This window comes from Callorhinus ursinus, unplaced genomic scaffold (genome assembly GCF_003265705.2).
Source record: "Callorhinus ursinus isolate GAN/ISIS: 27379988/994484 unplaced genomic scaffold, GSC_fseal_2.0 scaffold1, whole genome shotgun sequence".
NCBI lineage: Eukaryota > Metazoa > Chordata > Mammalia > Carnivora > Otariidae > Callorhinus > Callorhinus ursinus.
This window is the reverse complement of record NW_027397063.1, coordinates 287,832-302,342: the sequence shown is the minus strand read 5'-3', so window position 1 is coordinate 302,342 and position 14,511 is coordinate 287,832. Positions and strand designations below refer to the sequence as shown.

At 39.4% G+C, this 14,511-nt stretch overlaps 1 protein-coding gene across 4 annotated transcripts in view; it reads left to right on the top strand.

The window, feature by feature from the left end:
* DYRK1A (dual specificity tyrosine phosphorylation regulated kinase 1A) overlaps positions 1-14,511 on the top strand; it is a 150,276-nt gene that overhangs the window by 84,355 nt on the left and 51,410 nt on the right. The window lies entirely within an intron of this gene.

Sequence of the window (14,511 nt, the reverse complement as noted above, 5' to 3'; positions counted from 1 at the left end):
AAAATGTACAGAATGTATACCTGAAAATAATGGAACTATTTATGATCAGTTAGTAACTAAGGAATATTCTGGTAGATGTCAGGTGGTTTAAGATAATGAAATGGTGTGTGATACAAACAACAAATATTAAGCATTTATTGTGCAAAGCATTTCTCTTGGTGCTGGGTATGTACTAGTGGGTGAGACAGAGTCCTTGCTTTCATGGAGCTTACATTCTAATGGATAGATATAAATGTCTAAACAAGTAGATAGTTGGGGGAGCTGCAGTTTTTGTTAGGGTCAGGGGTGTTCTCTCCAAGGGAGTGCTTTACTTCTGGTTCATTTCACTTGTATCAGATAAATATGTGTCCGTGGGTTATTCCAGTTTATAATGACAATCACTGTCATGCATAAGATCTTGAAAACCTATTCTTGTATCTTGAACAGCCACTCTTTTTTCCATTTGGAGTAGAGGAATGACAGTTGTCCATATGAAAGCCCAGGAAGCTCCAGATAAGAAAGTAGTGATTTGTAATAGCTGTCCATTTTGTCACAAAGCCAAGAAAGAGGCAGGAATTTAGTGGCGTCTGGTCTTCTCTTTATTGGCAGTCTTAACATTCTTATTATTTGTTCATTTAGGGGTAACAGTGAGTAGATTTTTGCTTTTAAAACAGTGAGTAGATTTTGCCACCAGAAATGTCTTTGGCATTAAGAAAAGAAAGTAGTAATATGCAGAAGATGTAGTTGATGAAAGTCCCTGCTAGTGACCCATACATACTATCCATATTTCTCAATAGTTAATGTGGAAGAACATTTTATAACTGAAAGTTGGAACAAGTTTTCTGAGCACTAGACCTCTAAGTTCACTTATTTTGAATAAAATAGATTACACTGCACTGTCTCATTTTATCTGTTTCCTTATTGTTGCAATATTTTTGAAAACAAAGGCATATTTTTTTCTAAAACATTCTGAACTACATGCATAACTATTAAATGCTCACTGCAGCAAGTACAACTCAGCTATCAAGTTGGATTTTTTAGAAATTCAAAAAGAAAATAGCCTATTCAGGTCCACAGGGGGAGTTTTTGTTTTGTTTTGTTTTTCATTTTGATTGTCATTAAGTAGTTAATGGGAAAATTGGCACTACTTTCCAGCTATTAAAATATTTTACTGTCTTGGCATTTGAGAATTCATAGCATGAAAACAGCTTTCAAATCCTTCAGTTTTTGAATTTGTGTGGTGATTTAGAGTTTATAAAGTATGTTCACATGTGTGAGCTGATGTGACCCTCTTCTAGGTGTTGGAACGATTTGTCATCCCCACTTTGCAGAAAGGACAGCTAAGCCTTGGAGAAGGTCAAGGTCATACTGTGAGTTAGTAGGACTGAGGCTAGAATTTGTTTATGCTTTTTAATGCAGTATTTACTCAGAGCCTCCTGTATGCCATAGGCATTGTAGCCATTAAAACTAGCAAGTCCTGACTAGCACCCCTACTTCCTGCTGTTAAAGCACAGTATCTGGATAGGCAGAAGGAGTTCCTGCTTTGCTGGTGTTCTCTCTGTAGTGGTGCCCGCAGTTTTTGGTAAGACTCACTGCTCCACCAGTTGAGATACTGGTCTTGGTGACCATTTCTCCTTGTTAGCACTTGTCCTCGCTAGTGACAGTGATGACTTGGGAGGGGAGGAGAGGGCACAGCGTTACGTATAATAATCTCCCTATTCTCCTAATAGGAGGAATTGGTTCTTTTGTATCCCCCTCCTCAATCTGTGTTTTAGTCTCATGAGGTTGAGTTAGTTGAGTCGGGCCATAATAATTTTTGAGTGCTATTACATGCTCATTGACCAAAGATTTGTCAGTGAATGGAAGCTGCAGTTCCATCCTTAAGGACCTTGTATCGTAGTTGGGGTGAAAAGAGGTAATAACACAAACACATGTACTGTAGAAATGTATATTATATACATAAATGCATAATATTTCATATTATATAACTGTCATATAGTTATATATATAATATAAACACATTAGCATGTGTGTATATATGTGCATATGTATATGAATGATAATTTCAGAGTGCCTCATACTAACCTTGTTGCTTCTGATGTCTGAAGACCTCAAATCCAGCCTGCTGCCTTTTTGATAAATACACAGCCATACTCCCCGGTTTATGTATTGTGTGAGGCTGCCTTTGTACTACAAGGGCAGAGTTGATTAACGGCAACAGAGACTGTGTGCTTCACAAACTCTAAAATATTCACACTTTGACTTTAAGAAAAAGTTGGCTGATCCCTGCTCAAACCTTGACAGCCACTGTATTTGAGGTTATGGTTCAGCTTCAAAGCTAGAAAATAAAAAGACTGATTTGAGTAGCCAACAGTGATGACAGATGGTTGGAACTTTGGGATGTAGAGGTAGTTTCCATCCCCTGGGTGTGGGATGGATCACTGTGGTAAATGAAGAGGTGGAGGTGACTAATTTTGCTTTGAGGTAGGGAGCCTGTTAGTTTTCAGAGAACGTTTATTGTTGGTGTTTTCTGTTAAGTGTGAATTGTGTATGGTGATATAAAAACAGTACATTAAAATGATAAAGTAATAAAAGTGTATATAAAGTAAATAATGACATTTGCTCTTGTTTCCCTAGAGTTCCACTCTTCAGAAGTATTAGTTAATAAGAGCTGTTAAAGAGATGGATTTTTCTGTCTAAATATTACCTTCCAAGTAATTTTTTAAAAACCTGTATTTTTGATCTTTTTTCCCCATTGTGACTTCTTGGTTGACTTGGTTCCTCAAAATGCAAAGAATAATGGTTGTACAGTTGAGTTTTTGTTACTTATAATATTAATGTAAAATATTTTAGAAAGAATTTTAATAGAAACCTTTCTGTCCGTTGATGAGTTGACACTGTAGATTTTTACAATTATCCTTTATTCTAAATATTAAAGTACTTGTGTGATATCACTATTTTAAATCTTAAAAATTTTAATAAAAATTTTTATGCTACCCATAACCAGAATACCTGGGAAATACTTGAAGAATACTGATGTCTGTTCTCCATTTGAGACCTGAGTCCACATTGTTAGAAGTTGGGGTGTCTTCTGTTTTTTTTGTGTGTGTGTATTTTCTGTATTTTTAAAAGCTCCCCAAGTGAGCTATTGAGAAGGTAGCACTTTTTATAATATAACTGCTTTCATTATGAAAATTTGTAGGAAAATAAAATCTGTAGGAAAATACGCTTCTAGTATAGGTCATGATTTCTCCTGGAAAAACATTTGTATACTGAATTTTTTTGAATTCAGATACTGAACAGAGGAGAGAAATATATGTATAAAACAGGGATTATTTTGGTTTGAATGTTCATATCAGTTCTTTTCCTCTCACCCTCTCCTTTTGTACCTATTCTCCAAAAAAAAGTCTATCCCCTCTAAACCAAAACCACATATTCTTAACTTGTGGGAGGTAACTTTGTATTAGTGCAGATCCTTACTAACAGTAAGTGTCCTATATTTGGTCAGTGTTTTCAAACTTGGAAATAACATTTAAGTATTTACTAACCTTTCTAGGTAGATACTAATATCTGTATTCATTTTGGTAGGCTAACGGGTATAACAAACATATCCAACCTATCAGTGGTTTAAATCAGTAAAGTTTATTTCTTACTCATGTAATAGCCCATTGACATCTACACCAGGGGATAACTGCCCTGCTCTATACAGTTATTCAGGGATGGTAGACATTTTTCCTATAGTATATACATACATACAGTGTCCAGAAGTCATCACCCTGGGTTTTAGCACCCAGTCATCAGATTGGGAGAAAAGTATGTATACATGGGAGATTTTTTTCCTTTTTAAAGATTTATTTATTTATTGGGGGGGGTGGCAGAGAGAGGAGGAGGAACAGAGGGAGAGGGAGAAAAGCAGGCTTCCTGCTGAGTGCAGAGCCCAAGGCAGGGCTTGATCTCATGACCCTGAGATCACGACCTGAGCCAAAATCAAGAGCCAGATGATTAACTGACTGAGCCACCCAGGTGCCCTTACATGGGAGATTTTTATGGGTTAGGCCTGTAGTACCACACAGCACTTACGTTGATATTCTTTGGAAATATCTTAGTCACGGGGCCATGTTAGCTGCAGGGGGAGCTAGTTACATCAGTCAGGAAAAAGAAATGCTTTTGGTTATTGATGAGCAATCTAGTCCATATGGCAAATGCAGCCACCATAAATGTCATCAGCAAGACATTGATTTATTCTATGTAGTTATTATTGTTCCTTTACTCATTCTCCCATGTTTCTGCTATATATATATATAGTTTCTGATATATATATATATATATATATATAAAATAACCAACCCCCCACCTGTGATCTTTTTTGGGGGTAGGGGTGATGGTCCCTCATTGTTCATTTATGTGTGATAGTCAAGGTTCTTGGATGCAGACAATAGATACTCATCCTTGGCTAACTTGAGCAGAAGAAAATGAATTTAATGGAGGGCTATAAGTTTGCCACAGAATTGTTTGGGAAGGTGGAGACTGTGCTAGAAAAATAAGTAGGAACCAAAGAGGCAGGCAGCAGAGGACACAGCCAGGGTTGAGCCGTGGGCCCTTCTATTCAGGGCACCACTCGTGGCATTTCACAGTGAATATCTGTGTGAATATGCTCTCACTGTCCCTGCACCTTGCAGGAGTGACTCCTCAAGTTCCTTAACTCTGAGCCGGAACATTTGACTGTTCAAACTTTAGTTATTAGCAAACCCTGGTTACCGAGGTGTAAGGAAGAGTGAATTTTTGTTACTGTTTGGCTTTTATAGTACAAGGCATGGCTTTTTTTTTTTTTTTTTTTTTTTGTCCTCTTTCGTGATACCTGCAAACTATGATAGTGCCCTGATAATGAGTGACCAAAGAATGACAAACACTTCAGGACATTTTCATCAGGAGAAAAGGTCCCGTGTTGTGGTATAAGATAGGAGAATGTGTTTCAGTCTTAATTTGCCACTGACCTTTTTGGACAAGTCATTAAACCTCTCTGGGTAGCAAGTGCCGCCTCTGTCAATTGAGGTGGGGAAGTTGATATATCTAATAATACCTATTTATCCACTCATTAAATAAACATTACTGAGTGCCTTTATGTTCTGGCATAATACACATGAGTAAGATATCTTAGCCTTCCCATAGTTTGGTGGGTGAGTGGATAAATCATTCTGATATAATTTGGGTGAAGTGCTCTAAATAGCTCAGTGCATGGTGGTAGGGTAGCTCATGAAGAGTACCTCATCCAAACAAGGAGGCGAGAGTGTTGTGGTCAGGGGATTCAGAGGTCGCTGTTTGCTTCGTGCACCCATTCATTTAATCATGTCTACGTGAAATCTTTGCATTGTTGTAGTTAGGAGAATACACAGTTCACACCCGTCTTTCCCTCATTCATGGGTACTGATTGTGAGGACATACTGATTACCTCAGCACAGAGCATGCTCGCTGTGTCTACAGCAGGAGAGTAAGGGAAGGATGAAGCAGGGGAGTAATTCACTCTAGGATTCTGGAAAGATTTCTTAGAGAAGATGACATTAGATCTGGATCTTGAAGTTTGAGTTCAAGATTTCTAGGAGCAGAAAAGAGGCGAACAGAGACTGTATTCTGGGCAGGGACCAGTTCTGTGCAGGCACCGTCAGTGCCCCTGAGAGTAAGGATGCCTGTGGAGGGACAGGATGGAGAGAATGGTAGCCACTGAGGCAAGAAGTGTAAACACTTCAACCTGGAAGCTCTGGTGTTTTAAAGTGTTGGGGATTTTGAAACTTTTTAAGGATGCAAATTTGACAGCATTGGGGAGAATTAAGGCATGGAGACTGGAGAAGGAGCAGTTACTGTAGAGTCCCCTCTCCTCACTTTCTTCTGAATTAGGCTCTTGACAGTATGAAAGTGAACGGATTTGTGAGACCTTCCTGAAGCCAGAGTCACAGAATGTAGTTAGATTTTGTGTGTGTGTGTGTGTGTGTGTGTGTGTGTGTGTGTGTGTGTGTGTGTAGGGAGGTGGAAATGGGAGTGTGAATAAGACGGAGGTTTCTAGCTTGAGTGGGTGGATGGGGAGATACCATTTGTAGAAGTGGGCCGCATGTGGCTCTCCTGCCTGCTCTCCAGCCTGGTCAGACATGGTTCATAGAGGGTGCTGTGCCTTCCAGCTGAGGCTCAAGTTAGCCTTGGAATCTGTCATAGCACGTGTTCCAGACAGCCACCGCCAGTCTGTTGAGTTTGTACTTGAGGGGAAGCCTGGTTTCCCTCTCTCTTATAAGGGATGGGAAGGAGAAGAGGCATAGCCAGCTCTGTGGTCCCCTCTCCAGTTTCTCTTTTCTGTGTTTTATTGTCTTCAAAACACTAATCATTTTCTTCGATTCTCAAATTTGCTTATTTATTATCTGAGAGTTCCCCTGTCACTGGCAATAAAGTAACCAACCTCGGAGGCCAGAGACTTTGCTCATCATCTTTAATGCTCTGAATTTTGTCCAGAACCACACTGTCCAATAGAAATAAAATATAAACCACTTACATAATTTAAAAGTTTCTAGGAGTCACAGTTTAAAAAACAGTAAATACAAACAGTAACATTAATTTTACTAATATATTTTATTTTGCCCAATATATTTAAAATATATTATTTCAAAATTAAAAATTATGAATGAGATATTTTACAGTCTGGTTTTTCTTTTTCCTGGTACTAAGTCCTTGAAAACCTGTACGTGTCTTACATTTACAGCACATCTGAATTCCTATTAGCCTCATTTCAAGTGCTCCATTAGCCACCTGTGACCGCGCAGTGGCTACTGTATTGGACAGCTCAGGTCTAGAGCATAGCAGGGGCCCAGTAAATATTTGTTGAATGAATGAATTAGAAGAAGATGGATTGGGTGTTAAAGGCGTATGTATAATGGAGGAAGGCTTTTGCTTTTACAGTGAGGAAATAGAGCATATTTATGTATTTGCTAGACCTGGAGAGACAGGTGTTAGGTAACAGGAGACAGAGGGGTTAATTGATGGAGGATGGCCTCCAAGGAGGTGGTTGGGAGTGGATTCTGTAGGCCAGGTAGGGGATGAAGGTTGTCTTGCTAGCTCATCTCCTTTGAAGAGGTATATTATTTGATTACCTTTTATGAGACCCAAATCCAGTTTGTTTAGCATAAAATTCTAATTGAATTGTTTTACCGCTATTCCTTTTCCTCTTTATAGATATTAGATAGTTGAGGGTTATTTTAAAAGCCTCGAAAGTGGTTTCCCTAGGGACTCAAGATCCACTCATTATATTGTGCACCTGAAACTAGTATGTTATATGTCATTTATACTTCAATTAGAAAAAAAGTTTTAAAAAGAAAGGAAAATATCTTTTTAGATGGGAGGTGGGGAGAAGTGTTATTGGCGTGTATCAACATTTTTACTTTGGTGTCATTCAACTAGAAAAAGAAGTATTTTCTGTATTAAAAATTAACCAAGTCTGATTTTTAGCATTGTGATATTTGGCATTATAAAATTATATACTATATATGCTGAATATAAAGAGGTTATTTCCCCCAAATTACCCCTCAGCTCTTACATATTTTGAGTTCTTAAACAGTCTTTTTTTTTTTCCACCCCATAGTCTCTCATGTTAGGGGGTATACTGTTAATGTGAGTTAGACTTCTGTTTGAGAAGACATAGGCCCTGTGGGACCTCTTTGAATAGTAGTTTTAGGTGCTTATGAAGGTAACTGGATGTAAGGAATGTGTACAAAGTGAGGCAGAGAAATGTAACACCAGTTTTTGAGGTTATGACCTCAACGTTTTCAAGTGTTGATGTTGTAAGTGAAACTTTTAAAGATCATTTTTTAAAGCATTGTAATAGAAATTGCGAATATATACATAGGATTAACAGAAAACATCACTTGTTGTAGTTGTTAAAATTCTTTATATTCTCGTTACAGCGTCCCTGTATGGCGTTGTACAGGGATTCAAAAAATGTGGTATCCACAGCAACTTAGAAGTTAAAATTATATGTTTTAGAAAACCTAGATGACTTTTTAAAGGAAATCCAGTGACCACAACGTCACTGGTATTGAAGATGGAGGTAGGCTTTTGCCTATACTGAGATGGGTGCGTCTCACCTCGTATATAGATAGATACGTAATAGATACGTAATGTTGATCTCAGTGGGGAAGGTGAGACCTCCTCACTCTTGATGGTGGTACGTTGGGGCGTCTGTGGTGATGTCCGAGCTGGAAGTCACTGTGCGGGTGGTCATTCAGGAGTGTCCAACTTTTTTTTTTTTTTTTTTTTCTGCCCAGATGTCTGGAGCAGGTTAGGTTACCCTCTGTTGGAAAGAGGCTCCCAGGGCAGTGCTTTGGAGACGGGGAAGGAGGAGAGTGGTGTGTATATTTCGTAGCCGTCTCAGATGGATAGTGCTATCCCCGCTGAAAGGGATGGAAAGGGTCCGTCTGCACGTGGGGCATGTTTTCCCCACAGTCATGGTGCTAAGCTCCGAGCCTGGGTCAGCATCCTGGCCTTCTGCTCCCAGGGCCAGTTTTCTTTTTCTCTGCTTCGCCCTTTTCCTTCTCCTTTAAGACTTTTGTACTTTTTCTCCTTTCTCTTTTCAATAAAGTTTTTAAACTGTCATATGCTTGATAAAGTGACAAATACTAGAAGTCAAGTCTTTAAAGTTCAGATCATAATACATTTAAGGAGATATCATTCAGCGTAGTCCCCTTGCCTGACCTTTTAAGTGTCACCACCGTGTTCCGAGTCACCTAGGCTCAAAACCTCTGAGTCATGTTTGAATGCAGCTTGTTTCCCCTCTTCCATATTTGGTCAAGTGGGCAGGTCCTGTCACTTAGACTTCACAGTGTCTGTTCATATGTCTCCTTCCTTTTCTAACATTACCCTCCAAAATGCTCTCACAGCCCTTTGCTTGCTTGGACTGTTGAAATATGCCCCCGATTGATCTCTGCTTGTGGTCTCTCCCTGTTCCGATCCATATTGCACATCAATTCTGTTATGATAAGCTTAAATAATAGGACATTTATTGAGCACATACCATGTGCCATATACCACTTTAAACGTTAACTCTTTAATTTTTATAATCTTGAGGTACAAGTACGGTTACTAACCCATTTTGCAGAGATAAAGGGATGCACAGATTTTATTAACTTAGAGTCACACGATAGCTAGGTAGTCATTGGCAAAGTTGAATCTGGACGCGGCAGAGTGTTAATTGCTATAACTAAAACCACCGTAGGAGTCATGTCACTCCTGGCACACCTTCCCTGGCACCCTCTTACTTGTTTTACAAAATCCCAATTCCTTAGCCTGGCAGTAAGACTTGGGCCCAGCTTGCCCTTCTATCCTTAACCTACTCTTGTGTGTTCTCCAGCCAACCTCGAGGTGACATTTGAACTGCTACTTGGAAGAGAAATGAAAGTTGATCAGGCAAAGCAGGAAGGCAGTAATGTTTGAAGCAGAGCGGGGGGTGTGTGCTTGAAAGTATGGGGGCACCTCCCAGAGCCTAGAGCCTCGCAGAGTTCCGGAATGTCACAAGATGAGGCTTCAAGTGGAGGTCAGGCCCAGATTGTGGCCCACTTCCTAGTCTTGTCTTCTCCCATAGGACATTTGCACGAGCTGTTTACAAAGCTCATGGATACTTAGAGAACTTGCTTTTCTTCTTTTGATGTGAAGTTGACTTGTTTTTCCTAGACTCCTTTTTAAATTCACCTCTCTTCTGCCACAGTCACCGGCATGTCCCGTTTTCACCTGAATTGATGCAGGGTGTATTTGGGAAGGGACACTCCAAAGCTGGAAGCTGTTTCCTAGCCCCTGTCTCCTTTCCTTGTCGTTCAGTTTTATCTTTACTCCTTTGCAGGGTTTCAGCAGTCTCAGCTTTCAGGAGGGGTGTCTCATGTCTCTTGAGCACTCCCCCGCTCACTCCTGGCTTTGAGGCCCAGCTCAGAGTGGTGAAGAGAGCGTTCTCTGGAGGTGGCCAGTCTGGTTTTCCTAACCACTTAGGAGCCTGTGGTCCCAGCCTGTGTGAGCCTGGGGACGTGGGGCCACGGCCCCTCTCCAGCTGCTTGACTTGAGCTTCCCTCTGTGTAAAAACACAACAAATGCTGTAATCATGTCACCTCATTTGGAGGTTGGAACAATATCTGGCATGAAATAAAAGTTCAGTGAATATTACTAATTTTATTTTGATTACATTTTCTTGAATTGTGACTACTCAGAGTATTCCGGTAAAGGGTCATAGAGACCTGCTTTAACCATACAGTTATTATTGAGGGTACTCTGAAGAATTTTGTTTGTTTTACTTGTTTATTGACTGACTTTTTGACTTCTAATGAGTTTGAAAGTTTTTATATAGTTACTATTGGTTTGTAAGAATTTCATCTTTTCCCTGTTTTTTTTTTTTTTTTCCTGAAGTGAGGGGCATGTCATGGTGTTTTTTTTTTTTTTTAAAGATTTATTTATTTTTTTGAGAGAGTGAGAATGAGAGAGAGAGAGAGCACATGAGAGCGGGGAGAGTCAGAGGGAGAAGCAGACTCCTCGCTGAGCAGGGAGCCCGATGCGGGACTCGATCCCAGGACTCCAGGATCATGACCTGAGCCGAAAGCAGTTGCTTAATCAACTGAGCCCCCCAGGCGCCCTGTCATGGTGTTTTTAATTGTATTGTTAGAGAGCTTTCTTATGTATTAAGGATATTGTATAATACTTTGGACAGTAAGGTGTTCCATGCTGTTTCCATTTGGCATAGAAGTCAGGTACAAGTTTTAAGCACTTTTGCACAGTAGACATGGAAGAAGGAAAACTAATTATGAGCTCTAAAATGATGTGTTTATTTGCTACATAAATATACTTTTAATGGAGGGTTACTTTTCTTATATTATTAAACTTTATAACCACTGTTGAACAGTTAACAGTTTGCTCAGTGCTTAACTTTTAAAGTGTCTTTGGTCAGATGAATATCTTGTCTTTTGGGCATTTTGTAATGGAAAATCCCTGTAAATGTACAGTGTTTTAATTGGGATCACAAAGTCAAATGATTGCCTCATTGGATAATTTTAAGTGTTATGCTGCAATTCAATATAGGTACCCAAGTACTTAACTAGATTTAAAAATATCTTGTGTGTTACAGCTGTTTAGCTAGAACTAAAAATGAGTGGGGAGTATGTGTATGGTTCTCTTTCTTGCTTGGGACAGGAGAGGGGGAAAGTTTTTTAAAAATATGTTGGGTGGTTTTGTTTTGGTTTTCCCCCTCTCAGCTGCTGTCGCTCTTCCTGCTTTGGGAGAAAGCAGAGGTAAAGATCAGGGAAGGTCTGAGGCCGCTTTCTTTCCAAAGAAGCCTTCTGTGCCTGAAACCTGGTAGCATCTTCAGACATTTCTTAAAATGCCATGGTTGTGGCATAGTTGAAGGTGATTGATGGCCTGTGGTAGGTGACATTTCTGCCTGTGTTGTATTCCTAGCTGCTTTTTTCTGTGTTTGGATCCTTCTCCCCTCGAGGGGAAGGCAGCTAGGCAGCAGTGTTCAGCTTTTTAATGGCTTAATAATATTTCATCTTTTCGATTTGTTATTATATGTGATTTTTCTTTTTGTACTTCCAGGTTTTGGGAAGTCAACTTTAGTGTGCTTATATAGGCCTTGACAAAGTTATTGGTCAGGCTATCTGAAGAAAACTCCCGGAACAGGGTGGGAGAGGGCACATTTTTGGGTAAATAAGTTTTGTTTATATGTACATATATATACATTATGTATGTGCGCATGTGTGTGTATACATAACATTTTAATATTTTTTAGGTAAGTAGCATTTTACTATGTTTTTGTATAGATTTTTTTAAAAAAAGGAAGTAAGAATATAACCGACATTATTTAAAATACGTCTTTTAAGCTCCAAACAGACTTTGGAGCACAGTCTTTTCTTTCCTTTGGCAACGATCTGTATAACATTTCAGATCCATGGCATTTTACAAGGGAGGGAATGCTTTGGGCTTACATGATTGGACAAGATGATGAATCCTCTCATTGTGTATATGAGGAAATGGACTTGCTGTGCCATGCTGCACTTGAGCTTGTGCAGGACGAGGTCTTAAATCCTAGTCTAGTGTATTTATTTCTTTTTTTAAGATTTTATTTATTTTTTTTGACAGCACAAGCAGGGGGAGCAGCAGGCAGAGGGAGAGGGAGAAGCAGGCTCCCCGCTGTCAGAGAGCTCGATGCGGGGCTCGATCCCAGGACTCTGGGATCATGACCTGAGCCGAAAGCAGACGCTTAACCGACTGAGCCACCCAGGCGCCCCTAGTCCAGTGTGTTTCTATATAGCAAGCTGAACGTTCCAGATGCATTTCTCATTTTTCCTGTGTTATAAATGAATATGCTGTTTCCATGTTACAGAGGAATCTGTAAGGATGTAGAAAGCAGGACCCTGGACCATAAGGTTTCACAAAGGTGATTACGAACCGCTTGAAACCTGCACTTACGTTGTCTAGATTGTTCCAGTGCTTTCCCTTAACTGTCCCACAGAGACTGACTTGGGAAGAAGTGAACGGAAACCCCATCTTCTGATTGAAAATTGGAAGTGGCATTCATTGAATGCTCTTGTCATGCTACTGCCAGTTAGGCTGGCTACTGCTAATACTATCTCAGGTGTCTGGAATTGCTAAGACATCATCTGACAGGCACTTGTATAAGAGATAGCTTTGAAATCAGGACTGAGAGTGTTGAGCTGTATGGTTGCCGTCCTCATTTCTCTTGTTGAAAGACACTGGAATCTCAGGATCTGACATACCATGTAATCTGAGTGATGAAAGTTTCTTAGCTTGCTTGAAAGAATTAGTTCCTTGATTATAACTAATATAATTTGTCGATTTGGATGACATGTCATTTTTGTGAAACTCTTGAAATCTTGACGTGTTTATGACCGGCACACTTACTGAAGGCCGAGTGGCTGCCGTCAGAATGGTTGCCGTCGGAGGGCGCCTTGTTCCGTTAGAGAAGTGGCTGGCGTTCGTACACATGGTCTAGTTGGGACTCAAGTTAATCTGCTCATTTTCTGTGGTATTAATCTGGATGCCTGGTAGAGCAGCCATCGCATCCTGTGGTAGATCTTCTAGATACTCTCACTGTGGTTGTAGATGTCTTGGTCTCAGGTTAGCCCGATTAGTTACCTCTTGAATAAATGGTGTTATTTTAATACTCTGCTAGAAAGAAACTCCTGTAATTCAGATCATGTATATATGACCAACACGCTGGTTTTGTATTAAGACACTGATATTCCTGAAAAGGCTGCTTCAGCAGATCCTGGCTCATTGGCTGTTCCCTCGTGCTGTTCCCTGGATTCTGCTGCTCTGGAAGGCATCGTTTTCTGCCCTTCTGCAGGGCTGTCCAGTGAAACAACATCTAAAATTAAACTTCTGTTAGAAACAAGTTTGCTTTTTTTGTCCCCCAAAGGACTGGGCTGTGTTGGGGGGGTTTAGAGAACATATAAATTTAAGACTGTTTACAAGCCAGCAAGGATCATGCAACTACAGTCATGAAGTTAAACTGTTTTATATTGTATTTGCCTCAAAAGCATGTTTGTGAACACTTTATGCAAGTGAATTTTAGTTGTGTTAAATAAAGTGCTTTCTTTCACATATATATTTTCTGGTAAAGTATTTGTTTTCAGTTTTTTAGAAGTTTTGTCGCAGTTATTTCAAATCAGTTATTTCAGGTAATTATACCTAAAATTCAGCAGCTTGTATGTTTAATTCATTGCAGCATGTTAATCTTCCATTTTGTGTTGGCATTTCTAAATCTTCCAGTGGCAGATTCACTTTACAAATGGTGGGTTCACATTTATAACTTGATGAATGTCTGTGCTCTTTTATACTACTCGTTTAGTCAGTTAGGCAGCAGTTATTTACAGAACTTCTGCTGCTGTGTGCTGAGCACTATTCTGAGTCCTGGGGATTCAGTAGTGAACAAAGCAGGATGAAGGGGAAGGTGCTGGTGGGGTTTAACGATTCATAAAAAGTGTAATCTCACCTCTAAAGTATCTCTAGAGACATTGTATATCTTTGTGTATCTGTCTTTTGTTTCAAGCACTCCCCCCCCATTCCTAGAAATTAAAGGATCAAAGGTTGCTTGCACCTTGTTTTCTGAGAAATGGGGAAAAATGGGTTTATTACTGATGAAACATTTTTATATTATGGATACTGTAAAAAAAAAATACCTGGAATTTTCATGACTGATAACCTATAAAATTATTATCTGCTTATTTTTTACTATTTAAAAATACTTTATAATTTTAGAATATTGGGGGCCATGTAAATAGAACCATATTACATGTTATACTGTGTATGGTATAATAATTTCTGGAATCCAGCAGCTATATTTTGGGTGACTATTTTAATCTTTTTTGTGTTCCAGATGCTATTACTAAAAATAAGTTCTTGACCTCTTATTTCAGCTCTAAGAATTTGGTTTGCCTTTTGTAATTGAAAGGGTTAAGGACCGATTTACTGTAGGGTTAAGTAAGATTTTCTACATTCTAGTTA